Genomic DNA, 13,679 nt, shown 5'->3' on the forward strand with positions numbered 1-13,679 from the left:
GTCACAAGCCCATCCCAGGGAAGGGCAGCCATATTGCCAAGGGAGCTGGGGGCCCTGTTGCACCTCCAGATAGCATACCTTTAGCCCTGGACATCCCTACCACCCAAGAAGGGAGTCCTCAGAGCCCACTGGGAGCTGGGGAACATTCTCAGGCCAAAGAAACAGGCAGGCCTAAGGTGACAAGTTTAGGAAGGCAGAGGTGAATATGAAGGGGAAGAGGTTTCGGTGGGGGGGGGGGGGGGGTGTTTCACAAAGGCAGGCCAGAGTAGCTGCCTCATTGCCCACAGGAATGATGTGGCCTCAGCCCCAAAGCACAGCCACCCACTGAGAGGGGAAGGGCTCAGATCCACAGGCTCTCAACTGCTGAGTCACACTCAGAGTCAGAAGTCTCTATGTCCCACTCGAGCCCATTCCCCTCACAGCCAGGGTCTACCAGAAACAGTGTGACCTGGACATGGTGGTAGTAGCCACTCAGAGGTATCCAGAAGTTTGACTCTTCCGCAGACTATAAAGGGAAGACACTATAAAGCCACACAGGGTGTGGAGACTGGGCCACCCTCCCTTATCACGGGGTCATCGTGCCCCTGGCACACAGGTGTGGGGAAAGGGAGGTTCCCAGTGTTCAGAAACTGGAGGCCCATGTGGGGGTCCAGGAAAGCCTAGGCTACCAGCTCTGAACCCCAGCAGGCTCCCCAATGGGCCTGGTGTTCGAAGCGCCTGGTTTCCTGTATGAAACCCTGAACATAGCAAACACAGCATTAGGAGTTTCCACCACCAAAACCCACAACCCAAAACCTGCTGAGTCTAAGGCGCACCGAGGGGCCTCCCTGTTGCTCTGATGAGAGGAGAGACCTTTGTCTACCTCAGTGCAGTCACCGGGAAAGCAGCAGAGGGAGGGACGGAAGTGGGTCAGAGAAGGGAAGCGGAGAGGCAAGGGCTCAGCGGGAGCAATGCTGGGCCTGGAATGGAGGTCGCCTAATCCAGTGATTTTCAAACTTACTATTTTTACTACTTTGTAAGCTACAGGAGGTTTTGTTCAAAGGAACTCTGACCCAGAAACCCAGCATGAAGACAGGCAGAGCAGGTCACTCATCTCAGGTGTCTGGGAGGAAAGGGGAGGCTCCGTGAGATGCACACTTGAAAATAATGGGCCTGGTCCAGAGGATCCCAAATTCCAAAGAACATGAGAATCACTCAAGGAGCTTTTTCCAAACTGCACATGGAGACTAGTTCAATAGGACTGTGACAGACCTGGAAACTCACATTTTTAAAAGCTGTCCTTCACAGCAGTCAATTTGAAGGGACCCTTGCTGGCCAAATCTGGAAGATATCTGAGCATCAGACTAAACAATTATAGTAATGGATTTTAACTCACTGAATAAAATAAGAATCCATGAGTCCACTCAGATATACACAAATACATGGATAAATAAACAAATGGAGAAGAGAAAGCTCTTCTTTACAGGAGAATGCCAAATGATAAATGTAGAAGGAATTAACGGAATTAAAATATCACTGTTCAGCAATCATGACAGAAAGAATTGTCAAGAATCATCAGTGGGTTCTGTTTTGGTCCGTTACAGCTGCTACAACAAAGTAGCACAGACTGGGTAACTTATAAAGAATGGAAATTTATTTCTCACAGTTCAGGAGGTCCAAGATTAAGGCACCAGCATGGCCGAGTCAGGGCCCTCTTTCTGGTTCAAAGCTGGTACCTTCTGCTGTGTCCCCACGTGGTGGAAGGAGCAAAGAGCTCTGTGGTGTCTCTTTTAAGGGTGCTAATCCTCTTCATGAGGGCTCCACCCTCCAGACCTAAGTACCTTCCAAAGGCCAGTCAAATCGGGCACCGATTTCAATATGTGAATCTGGGGGACACAAACATTCAGACAGTAGTGGGCTCTAAAATTAGTTGATGAAAGTTTGATGAGAAACAGCATGTTTGCATCATCTCAAAGTATCTCCCAATAGGACACTTATTAATTACAGAGAACATAATAGTAACTCAGCAGTGGAGAAACCCAGCAGATACCACCCTATTAACTAAGTCATTGCTGTTTCCATCATTGGTAATGAGTCAAACCAACACGGGTCCCTCCTGAGGGGATGTACTGAGAAGACACCTCATTTCTGTGGTATTCCTGATGAAAATGCAGAACATGAATCTAATCGTAAGGAAAAATCCAAGAAATTCAAATTAAGGGAGATTCTACAAAATAACTGGCCTCAAGTCAAAAGGTAGAGCTTGTGGCCATTTTCCTTAAACAAACAAACAAACAACAACAAATGGAAATACAACCTTAGGACAAAAAGCAAGCCCGGAGCCCAGAGAGAGACCTTGAGGATGATTCATCAGGCAGCTCATCCACCGGCATCAGCAGCACGGAGACAGTGCAGGCCCACCCAGCTGAGGCAGGGCTTAGTCACCCACAGCTGCTGCCCCCCAACTTCTCAGAAAGCTGGGTGAAAGGAGGCCCGGCACCTTCCTGTCTTCCCAGCTGCTATCTCCTCCTTCGTGGAAGGTGAAGCCCGTGGCTTGCAGGACAGGGAGCCCCTGATGCCACGGTGCATGGTGCCCGATCATCACGGCAGGCCCGTCTCTGAAACCCTAAGTGCACGTGAAATGTCTACACCCCGAAGCCGGTTGTACACAAGATGTAGAGAATCTGGGCCCAGTTCACAGTGACATCTTCAATGGGGACAAGACCCCAGGAGGCCAACACGCCTCCGAGTCTAGACCTCAGGAGGATCTGACCGGGCCCTCTGTCCACTCTGAAATTCTCAACTAAGGGCCTGGGGCCCAGGCTCCCTCGAGTGAAGATGATGTGCGGAGCAATCCATCAGTGCGCAAACTCGCTAGGCCGGTCCCTCCCCATGCAAAGGCTTTTGTTGTGGAAGACAAACACCTCCGACTTACTTCTGCATGTCCGGACCCCTGCTGCATGCAAGGCGCCCAGAAAGAGGCTGTGGAGGCCAAGCACTCACAGCAAGACCGGTGCCTGACTCAGGGGGCTGGGGACACACTTCCTTCTACGAAATCCGGCATCAGGAAGGTGCTGGAGGGCAGGATCCTGCACAGGAAGGGAGGAGGAGGCAGGAAGCCAGTCAGGAAATGCTCTACAGAGATGATGCTTTAAATGTGAACGAGATGAGCGCTCCACATCAAAGACAGTCACCAACTTGCCCTGAGATGGGGACACTACACTGCAGCGCAACACAGACCAACCATCTCACCCACAAGACTCTCCAAGGCCATTAGCAGCACAGTCCCCGGTGTGTGCCCCGCTCCGGGCCAGGCCCTGCCAACAGTATCATGACACGCCCACATGGCTGCCCCCGCAGAGCTGACACAGCTGGGGCCCTACCCACCACGGATTTTCCAGATGATAAGTGGGCCCACTCGTGGGGAGGTAACAACTCTGCTCTAATGACTGAGTCTTTGCCGCCATTGGCGGGGGGGAGGGGGGGCGGCGCTCCAGTAGGTACAAGGATTTGACTGCATGTCTCCTGTAGACCTGAAATGTTCTCTTTGTAGGAGTTTGCCCCGCCCCCGCCTGCTCGCCCCCAACACACACACACACACACACACACACACACCATGTAAGAGAACTGACAATTACATACATTGACTCCTTTTCCTCTAATTTTCCATGCCTGAAACGCATAAAGATTATGGTTGTAAAATGTTAAAAATCCCTGTACCCAACACTGCACAGTCTGCTACAACATCCTGTGTTTTAAGACAACCAACCCACTTCACTCCAAGAACAGCACTGGGAGCACCCCAGAATCCTGCTCCGGAGTGGGAGCTCTCCAAGGCCAGGGCAGAGCCTGGCTTCTGGCCTCTCCCCAGCAATGCAAACAGCCCGGTGCGGTGGAGGGGGGGGTCAAAGAGCAAAGAAAACAAAACAAACTTCCTAAACAAGCTAAGAAAAATGAAGCCTGCTCGAAAAAAATAAATAGAACTTTGTGCACTGAAAACATAAAGATAAAAGGAATGGGGGGGAGTAGATTTTTTTTTAAAAAATGCAAATCAATGGTGGGACACTGCTGAAAAAGGCTGAAGGGTCTGTCAGGGGATTAGCAGCTCAGCCCCTAAACAGAATCCCAGCAGGCCAGCCCCCCGCCCCCCCGCAGCTGTGCAGGGAGCCAGGTCTCCGCCAGCCTGGCGGACTCAGGCCCACAAACCCCCATCAGAAGGCAGGAGGTGGGCAGGCGATCCTACTGATACCAGGGGAGCCGTATCAAACTTTTTTCTGCTCCAAAAATAAATGTACAGTCCCCTTTCTGAACGATTTATTTGAACTTCAACATACCATACACCATCTTTCTATAGAATGGTTTGTGTTTCTAGGAGAAAACAACATTTACAACCTGATTCTGATCCTGTCGTCCAGCTGGGACAGATGGGGCGGGGCGAGTGGTACCAGATGGCTGAGGGAGGCTCCCTGCAGCCCTTTCACAAAGGAGGGCTCCCATTACCCCCGGGGGCTCCGCACCCCAAAGATGACCTCGCCAGCAGGCTTGGGGGAGGTGCCCGCGGCTGCCGGCCGAGGGGGCCTTTCTCAGTCCCCAGCCCCACCTCCCAGACGCCCCCAGCACCCAGGGAGAGCTGCTGGAAACTGCACACCCGAGGGGACAGGGGCTGCCAGAGCTCCAGACCTGTTGGAAGTCGACAACTTTCAGGAGGGCAAGAGGGCGAGGTCTGCAAAACCGCAAAACAGACTAAGGAAGGTGCTAGAGCAACAGGTGGGCGGAACAAAGGTGTCGGCGCCAGGGCTTCTCAAACTTGAAAGTGTATGCAAATCACCTGGGAATTTTGTGTAAATGTCAATGCTGCAGCTCGACAAGCTCTGCCCGGTGTTGCCAATGCTGCCCTAAGACAGGCCTGTGAGCGGAGCGGACCTGAGATGCCTAACAGAAAAGCCACCACCATTAGGGCAAGTCCTGGGAGGAAAGGCCACCACCCACCTTGACTGTGAGCAGACTGACCCGGGATGTAATCCACTTTCCTGGAGCTGTGCTGTAGTTTTGGACTTTGTTCGGTATTTCAGTGCATCTCACTGGATCCTTACAGGTTATTTTTGTTCCCATTTCACAGCTGTGGAAGCTACTCTAACCCAGTGACTGGAGAAGTGGGACTCCCTGCCTCTTGGGCATCTTCCAAGAAGGCCTGCTGTGAGGTCTGACAGAAACACACAGCCCAGGGCAGTGACACAGAGGCCGAGCCCGGTGAGGCAGACAATGGGAGGAAAGCCACTGGACCGGCAGGCTCAGGAGGCCCAGGGGATGGCGGCTGGGTGCGGAAGGGCAGATAAAGGGCCAGGAACCAACCCTAAAGGGGCACCAGCAAGAGGATGGTTTTGCCTTCTGGAATCTACAACCCAACATGGAGACAAAATTTAAACCCAGCCCCCCACCCCGCCCCCGCAGGAAGAGGAGAGGGGAAATTTAGGTACAGAGGGTGTCTCTATGTCCATGTTTTTGTTTTTACTTTTAACAGCCGGGCCTCACTTTAAGGGAAGGCAAAATGCAGAGCCTGAGTTTCCTCCCCGACCCCATGATTCAGAGGGAATGCTGCCTTTCGAAGAGAAGAGTTATTCACTCGTACCACACCCAGCTCTTGAGAACTGATAGTACAGGTTAGGCCCTCGGGGTGGGTGAGTTTCCATGTGAAAAACATCTGTGGAGGTGACCATCACCACCACCTCTCAAAAACCTAAAGAAGAGATACCTTCTGCTAATCCCATCTGATAACATTTCTTCCCCCCAAAATCCTGAGTTAGCAAAAGGGGCTTTCAAGGTAGTGACCAACCATTTTCGAGTTAGAGTCAAAGAGCTCAGAGTCACAGCTAAAATGTTTCTGAAGTTCATCTTTGCAACACTGCCATTTTCCAGAGACCAGCGCCCATGGAAATGAATTGCCACGGTCACCCAGAAAGAGCCAGTGGCAGAGCCGGGACTCAACCCCAGCCTTCTACCTCCATCTGCTTTCTCCAGAGCACCGTGCTGCCGCAATCATGACTTTGCCCAACCCTGTCTGGGTCCAACTACCTACCGTAAAAGCAGCACCTGTGTTTCAGTGCACTTGAAAGTAAACTTAGCTCTTTTTGCTGCGTCTTGGACGTTTGCTGAAATGACGCCACTCCAAAGTACAACCCCATCCAGGGCTAGAACTCACTTCCTAATTTGTGAGACCTGGCTAATGAGGAGGGGAGCAGAATCTGCCACCCCAAAATCTGCCTCTATGGCATAAGGATTATCTTGACCTGGTTACTGTTTTAAAGACAGCAGGCAGGGGAGAAGCTCTGAAAACCAAGGAGAAGTTACTGAAGGGAAATTTACACCGACAAGGGAAGTCTCCACTTGTAAGGGTGTCTCCTCTTTCAATACCAGGAAGACTAGGGTGACACTAAATCATAAACTCTTATCAATGTAAACAGAGCCCAACTTAAATCTGCATAACAACCTAACCCCGTCTCCTGGTCTTCCCTCCCAGCCCCAGTCATCTTTCTTGTGTCTTTAGCTGAAGAACATATTTAAGGTGATGGCTTGGGCCATTTCAGGGAGTTCCTCAAGTTCTCCTGGATCTCGCTCATGTATGCAGGAGGTGTACCTGTTACTAAACTTGTTTTTCTCCTGTTCATCTTTTATTTTATTTTATTACAGGAGCTCTCAGCCAAGAACCCAGAAGGGCAGAGGAAAAATTATTTTTCCTCCCTTCAGTGAGGCAGGCTGATCTCAAAGATGGATAGATTTTAGAAGGGTAACATAAAATGCTAAACACAATAAAAATAGTGAAAGTTACTAGTCCTCAGGCAAAACAACTCTACTTCAAAGGCAGGTGACTATTACAGATTCTGGCTGCGTTTAGAAAGCAAAGCAAGAGACTTCTGGTTTGGGGCGGGCTCAACTCCAGAAAAAGGTACCCGGGAGTAGCCCTCAGCCCTGCCTGCAATCCCACCCGTGGGTAAAATCGGGCCCCCCAGGAGGAAGCTCATTATGCCCACCAAAGACTGGGGGAGGTGAGACACAGGGGCAGGGGATGGGTCCCCTCAGTTGGGAGAAAAATTCCCACAACCATAGACCAAAGTAAAAAGAAACTTTCTCAACCACCCCTGCCACTAAATTTAGCCAAGAGATCCTCCACGGACTTCATCACGGCCTTCATGCAGGAGGGCCGGGAGGTAAAGGAAGACCACACTTGGTGCCTGGGAGTAGCTTTTTCTGTCAAAGACCAGGAGGCTAGCACTCCCAAGGGGCTGTGTGTTCTCTCTCTCACCCCCTCCGTGGCCACAAACAGGTGGGACCTCTCCAGGTCCCCACTGTACAAGTCGCCACGATTCTGATCCAGTAAGAGGGGGGGACTGTCTCTAATCAAAGAGAGATCTCGGCACCCCTGGGGAGATGGGGGGACAGCTGGGAGAACGGAGTGCAGCCCAGGGACTGCCTGCCTCTGGCTCCGTGGGAAGATTCATGTCCTAAGGGCTGCCGCTGGTGCTGTACATCCACTGCCTGCTGCCTGCCCAGCCTGCCGCCCGCCTGAGATTCAAGAGTGCGGACACGGCAGAACAAAGGAAAATGGCCGGGGCTCAGGCAGCGTGGAGGCTACAGGCCAGCCCGCCAACAAGCAGGCTGTTCTGCAGCTGAGCGTGCCAGGCAGGAACCGGGGACACTGGGCTGAGCACCGAGGTGCAAAGCAAAGTGGAGCCTGAGAGACTGACAGCGCGTCCCAGGCACGCACCTGGACGCCACCCAGATGCCACCCAAGGCCACAGCTGGCCCAGGAGAGCTCAGGCTGAACCCAGTCCCGGAGGTGGCAGGCAGGTGGCTGATAGGACAGGCACTCCCACTCCTTGCCCAGATGCTCTGAACTCTTGGGGGGCGGGGGGGGGGGCAGTTCCAAGCACAGCATGGAGACTTGAGGGGAGAAGGGAGATCCTGATGGAGGTAACCACAAAAAGCAGGGCCCACCTAGACCTCCAGGGATGGGGGGCACTGGGAGAGGGCAGAGTCCAGGCTGGGCAGCTCACCCAGCATCACAAAACACAAGAAGGGTCCCAGAGTGGCTAAGACCGGTCTACCAAAAGACTTCTAGGAGCATAAAGGGCTCCTGCCGCCTACAACAATAGCAGCACTGGCCACCCCCCTCCTCTTCCCCTCCCCCCCAAAAAAAAATCCACAAAGGGAGGCAGCAGGAAACCAGGGCAGAGCCTGTGAATAGCTCCACTGTCAGTCCCCAGGCCCCACCTCCTCGGCCCTACAGGTCAGCCCTAGCTGCCACGCGGCCACAATAGGAACCTCTGTGCTGCCCAGGCCCCAAGCCCCATACAACTGAGCTGTGGGCATGGGAAGCTCTGGCCTTCTCACAGGGGCAGCAAGTGATGCCAGTGCTGGGAGACACAGGGCAGGGGCACGGGCCTCAAACCCACCAGTTCAGGGTCATGTCAGCCCCCTTTCATCTGCCAGCCAGCCCTAAAATCTCCCTGCTTCCGGCCCTGCCCAGGCGGCCAGAGCCACAGGGGGCAAGACTGTGGTCACTTGAGAGGCGCACAGTGGCCACGGGGATGGGGAAACAGACAGAGGGCTCCCAGAACTCCCAGGAGGATGCCGGGCCAAGGCTCCCACATGCACCCTCTCACATTCCTCCCTCCCTCCCCCCCAGCCCAACCCAAGAGGAAAAACTCAGCTGCCCTCACCTCCCCACCCCCCCAGCTTCTGCTAGGAAAGGAAGTCGCCTGAGAAAACCCATCTATTATTTACACCAGGTGCCTTCCACCCAGGCTTTTTAAAATCACAGGGTGGCAGTCAGACCCGAAGTGGCCTAATGCAGCTGGGGCTGCAGAGCAGGCAGGAGACCAGGAGTGGGGGGTGGGGGCATCCTAGAGCAACAAAAGGCCCAGCGAGGCCACGACAGGAGGCCTAACCCTCACACCAACCCCTGAAACTGAGGGAGAAAGTGGATGCCCAGCCCCTGCTGGATTCTCAGCCAAGACTCCTGGGTCACACCCTACCCAAGTCCTGCATACTCCTGGGCCTGCTCAAACCCCCATCTGCGAAGCCTCTCCTCCCCCCACCGGACCTCATCTGGCTCGGGCCGCCTCCTCTTATATCACACTTTTGGGTATGCACAGGGCACAGCCAAGGGCTGCAAACAACAGGTGCTCTGCAGAGACAGGCTAACCTGAGCTGAACCAAAACAAGACTTGCGGTAGGAACCAGGACACCAGCACACCCACGGCGAGTTCCCTCCAGCTCTGGGCTCTGCCTGCAGAAATAAATACAAGATCCCTCCGAAAGAAAAGCTTGGAAACTTTCCTTCTCCCCCTTGGAATCAAAACAACGTGCTTCTTTTCTCATTAAGCACTCAATGCCTGGACCCCTCTCCCAGCCATCTATCATAGACCTCCGAGCACGTGCAAGGCATTCCTGCAGCTTGGCTTCTAGAAACAAAATTGGTACTGAAAGCAACCTCAATGTCCAGCAATAGGAGGCTGACAAAGTGAATCACGGTTTAACACACAGCGGAAGAACGTGTTGCTGTTAAAAAGAATGGACTGAACTGTGAGCTGAAATGGAACAATCCCAAGATAAGCTTTAGAGTAAAAATCACTAAGTACAGAACAGAGTAATTAGTATACTAGCAAGGGGACAAACAAGAGGAGTACAGAAAGGAGACGCTTGACTAGGCACCCAGCATCTGGTGGTGGAGGCCTCAGGGGAGCAGAGCTGAAGGGGTCAGGCATGGAAATGCTAATTTTCACTGTGTATCTTTATGTGTTTTTTTAATCGTGTATAATTTTTTAATTAAAAAGTTAAACCTAAATTGACATTTAAAATCCCTCAAGTTTAAAAATAAATAAATAAAATAAAATAAAATCCCTCAAGTTTGTGACTGCAGGCACACACACAAAAATCACACCTGTAACCCTCCACATGCAGATTCTGGCATCCCCTAGAACAGAGGGCAGGGGTGAAATGGGGGGGGGGGTGTTTGCCAGCTTCTGTCACCAAGAAAGAGTACCAACTCAGGGAGCTCCCTGCTCACAACTCCTCCCCAGGTCCCAAAATAGTTTTCCCAGGAAGACCAAGAGCAGATTCTGCCAAAGGCAGAAAGGAAACTTGAAGTGATCCCACAAGGAGGACCCCCTGGGGGCAGGTCTACTCTGTGGTGAGACTGGCCGACCCCAAGCTTCAGGCAATGTGTGCAGGCATGGGGGAGGCTGAGCCTCGGGCAGCCCAGGCCTCCAGCAGGGACCCTTCGCAGGGCCCTCCCCAGCCATTGGTGAGGCTCAAAATCCTAGTAGTATGAACCCATCCCAATTTTAGCAGCTAAAGAAAACTATTTCAACAGATTTCTGGGCCTGGCCCAACTCCAAGTACGGGCTAAAAACAGTTTCTCCAAAATCCCAGCTCAAAAACCCCAATCCCTTAGCCACTAAACCCCATGTATATACCTTTCGGAAAATGGAACTGCAAAATGGAGTCAGTGAGATGGGTGATGGGTCTGTGCATTTATTCCTTACTAAAGGGATACACATATGTTGTTTAAAAGCCTCCCTTAACTGCACGTCAATAAACACTCTGCACTCAGAAGCACTGATGTATTTCCTCCAAGTGATTTTCCCCCTAAGGAGCAATATAATAACCATCCCAGTCTCTCCTGCTTCTGAAGGGTATGACACAATGCCTATTACAACCAGGACTGACCAGACGGTTTGGGTGAGACCATTTGGAAAGCAGGGAGTGGTTCATGAATGGAGCTCTCCCTACCTCGCAGAAATAGGCCCCCACTTATTGCCAGCACCCCCAGGCCACCCCAGCGAAGATTTCCTAATGACGTCAAGCTCACAGATTGCCCAGGCCACAGGGAAAGAAGACTGGAAAGAGGGGGAGTATATGTTTGGCTCCCCTAGGCCATAAGATGCTCTCTGATGACTGCTCAATGTTCAACTAGTAGCCCCCCAATTAAAGAGCACAAATGAGATTTCACAACAAGCAGAAACAGGCTGGCACTTGGGAGCCCTCAAACCTCAGCTACTGGGAAGCAAGTCCCTGCCCCTCTCAGTGAGACCAGTGCAACCCCTTGGCTCTCTTGCCCAGAATCCTAGAACCCTCCATTAGACCAAGACCGGCTCCTCTCCAACTATCTTCCTGCATGAGTGGGCAAGGCCCTCACCCCCAAGTAAGCACTGATCCTCAACACACCAAATCCTGTGGCACCTCAGCTGGCACCTGCCCCACAACCTCATCTGTCTTCCCACAAGACAGCAGTTCAGGGCTACCCGAACCCAGAGGGGCCCTGAGCCACCCCTGCACCTGGTACAAGCCACTCCCTCCCTCTTTGCTCCCTGGGGCATGAAAACCCCACCACTACCACCACCAGACTCCCTTGTCAACATGCCCCTTCAAAATGTATCTGTGCTTACACCATTACTTGTATTTCACAGGAAGTACCTAGGAGGCAGGCGGCAGTGACTGTGGCAGTCAGGATGAGGGCACAGAGCCAGCTTCTGGCCTGGAGGCTTCAGGAGTGAGGAAGGCCCCCAACCCAGAGCCAACAGATTTTCTTCATCCACCCTTCTTTCTCACAACAGCAGGTGGCCTCCTTCCCAAAAAGTTGGGCTGTTGAGACAGGAGCTGCCCCAGGAGTAGAAGACACACCAAACAAGGTCATCAGTGGGGCCTGACCAAGTAGAGAGGAGGGGCAGAGAGCAAACAAGGAGCATCACACTGTGGTTGGCTGGATGCAGGGATGGGAAGGCCTTAAACAGGGGAAGGAGGCTAGGGGGCTCCCACCAGAAGGCCCCGGAGTACACAGTCCAGGCAGGGGAAGGAGACCCCCCCGCGCACACACACACAGCACCTCCCTGGGCCCGGCTCAGACAAGTGAGGCAGTCCAGTCCCTAGGAGGAGGGTGATCCACAAAGTTGTTGGACTGGTTTGCCCAGGATGGAGAGAACAAGAAATACAAGGTACAGAAGCCGAGGAACAAGGGTCAAACAGGGAGGGTCGTCCAGCGTCAAGGGGCTGTGTTCTGGCACCCAACAGATCTGGCAACAGGAGCTAGGGGTGGGGAGCTGCAGGGAACCCAAGCCCCAGGTCTACACTGTTTCCTGGGTGCTGAGGGGCAGTCCAACAGGCCGAGAATAAGAAGCCAGGAGATGCTAAAAGACGAGGACCCAGGTTTCTGGTAAAGGGGAGAGTCACCATTCCTGAGAAACAAGTGTGAACAGTGACGAGCTCAGACCAGTGCGAGAACCAGGAGCAAGGCTGAACGCAGGCTGCTGTAAGCCTCAGAACCCTGACAGACCGTCTCTTCTTGACCAGACTTAGGCTCTTTGGAGCCCTCTGCTCAGCCAGGCCTGACCTTGGGCTTCCATCTCCGTCCTCGCAGAGTCCAGTTTCAGCAAGAATCCTGCTGAGTCCGTTTGGCCAGAATCCCTCACCCTCCATGTCTGACCAGCAACTCATCTTCCAACAACCCTCGGGTAACAGCGGATCACCCTAGCCTGCCTCCGACAGAATCCTGAGGTCTGTCAGCAAAGGATTACCCTACCCTCTGAGAGATTTTTCCATCCACCAACCCCCTCCATTCTGCTCCTTGGCTATTAATCACCCCTTTTCCAGGCTGCATTTGAGGTTGAGCCCAATCTCTCTTCCCTACTGCAAAACCCCAGACTAGAAGTCCTTCTACCTATTGCAACAGTCCTACAGAATGTCCGCTTTACTGCTTTAACAAGTGTCTGAATAATTATTTCCTTAACAACACGGAGCTCCAAGTCCTCCTGGACCCAAAATGTGGGAACCACTTGGTCTGGGGCTGAGGCTGGCCTCCCCCACCAAGGTCCAGGGACAGAGCCATCTGCCTGGCCCCAGAATAAAGGGCTGAACTAAGACAGCCAATCTGCAGGCTGGCCAGACATGAGGGAGGTCTCTTCACAACAACGGCCACTCAGCAGGCAACCAGAGCCTCTCCCTAGAGCGGCTGGTGACAGTGGCCAGAGGCACAGGATGAGCAGAGTCCTGAGCACAGCGAGGGCACCACAGATGGGGAATCCTGACGCTCCTGCTGCTGAAGTCACACGGTGGCATGAACCGCTGCAGTGGGTGTGTGGGGCCCAGTCACCCCTCCTCAGGAGGCCCAAATCTGAACATGAGGTGGCTCTTTTCCTTCATGCCATTTTCTGGTAAGCCCAGCTCTCCTCAGGCACCCCTAAGGGCCTCTGAGGCTGTGAGCCCAAGACCCTGCCTTGGGGTGGCACATCCTGTGACACGCTGTGGCCCTCGGCCCTCCCAGGCTCACGGCTCAGACCTCCAGGTGTAGATAAAAGAGATTCAGGGGACCCTCATTTAATTCCAGCAGCTGCGAGCAACTCTCTCCTAGGTGTCAGGACCAGGAATTCCTCAAAGCCTCTTTTTAAAAAGCTCTCTGGCCCTGCAGAGTAGCTCGGCACAGGTCCCAGCAGCTGGTACGAGTCATCAGGGAAAACCCAGGGAGGTCCTCAAACCACTCCTCAGGCTCCAGCCCTGCGCAGCCCCTTGTCCCAGCCTGCCTCTCCCCAAACCTTGGCCGTGTAGGAAAGCCCAGCCTTGGCTCCCCCAAATTCCAGGGAACACACAGTCTCAGGGAGCACCAGGGGCTCACCTCTTACCCAGGATCCCAGAGGCCACTTTAGAGC

The 13,679-nt window shown here is 53.2% G+C and overlaps 1 protein-coding gene across 2 annotated transcripts in view; it reads right to left on the reverse strand.

Moving 5' to 3' along the window:
* The window catches only part of TSPAN14 (tetraspanin 14), a 54,286-nt gene that overhangs the window by 35,477 nt on the left and 5,130 nt on the right, over positions 1-13,679 (reverse strand). Inside the window, exon 2 of one of the 2 annotated variants that reach the window (XM_088019941.1) lies at positions 2,915-3,068. The exons of the other annotated variant lie outside the window; for it this stretch is intronic. The gene's annotated coding sequence lies outside the window, so the exon portion shown is untranslated. The remainder of the gene's footprint in view (positions 1-2,914; positions 3,069-13,679) is intronic. 2 annotated transcript variants of the gene reach the window in all.

This window comes from Eumetopias jubatus, unplaced genomic scaffold (assembly GCF_037043125.1).
Source record: "Eumetopias jubatus isolate StellerSeaLion01/CBP00866 unplaced genomic scaffold, mEumJub1_p1.0 scaffold_17, whole genome shotgun sequence".
NCBI lineage: Eukaryota > Metazoa > Chordata > Mammalia > Carnivora > Otariidae > Eumetopias > Eumetopias jubatus.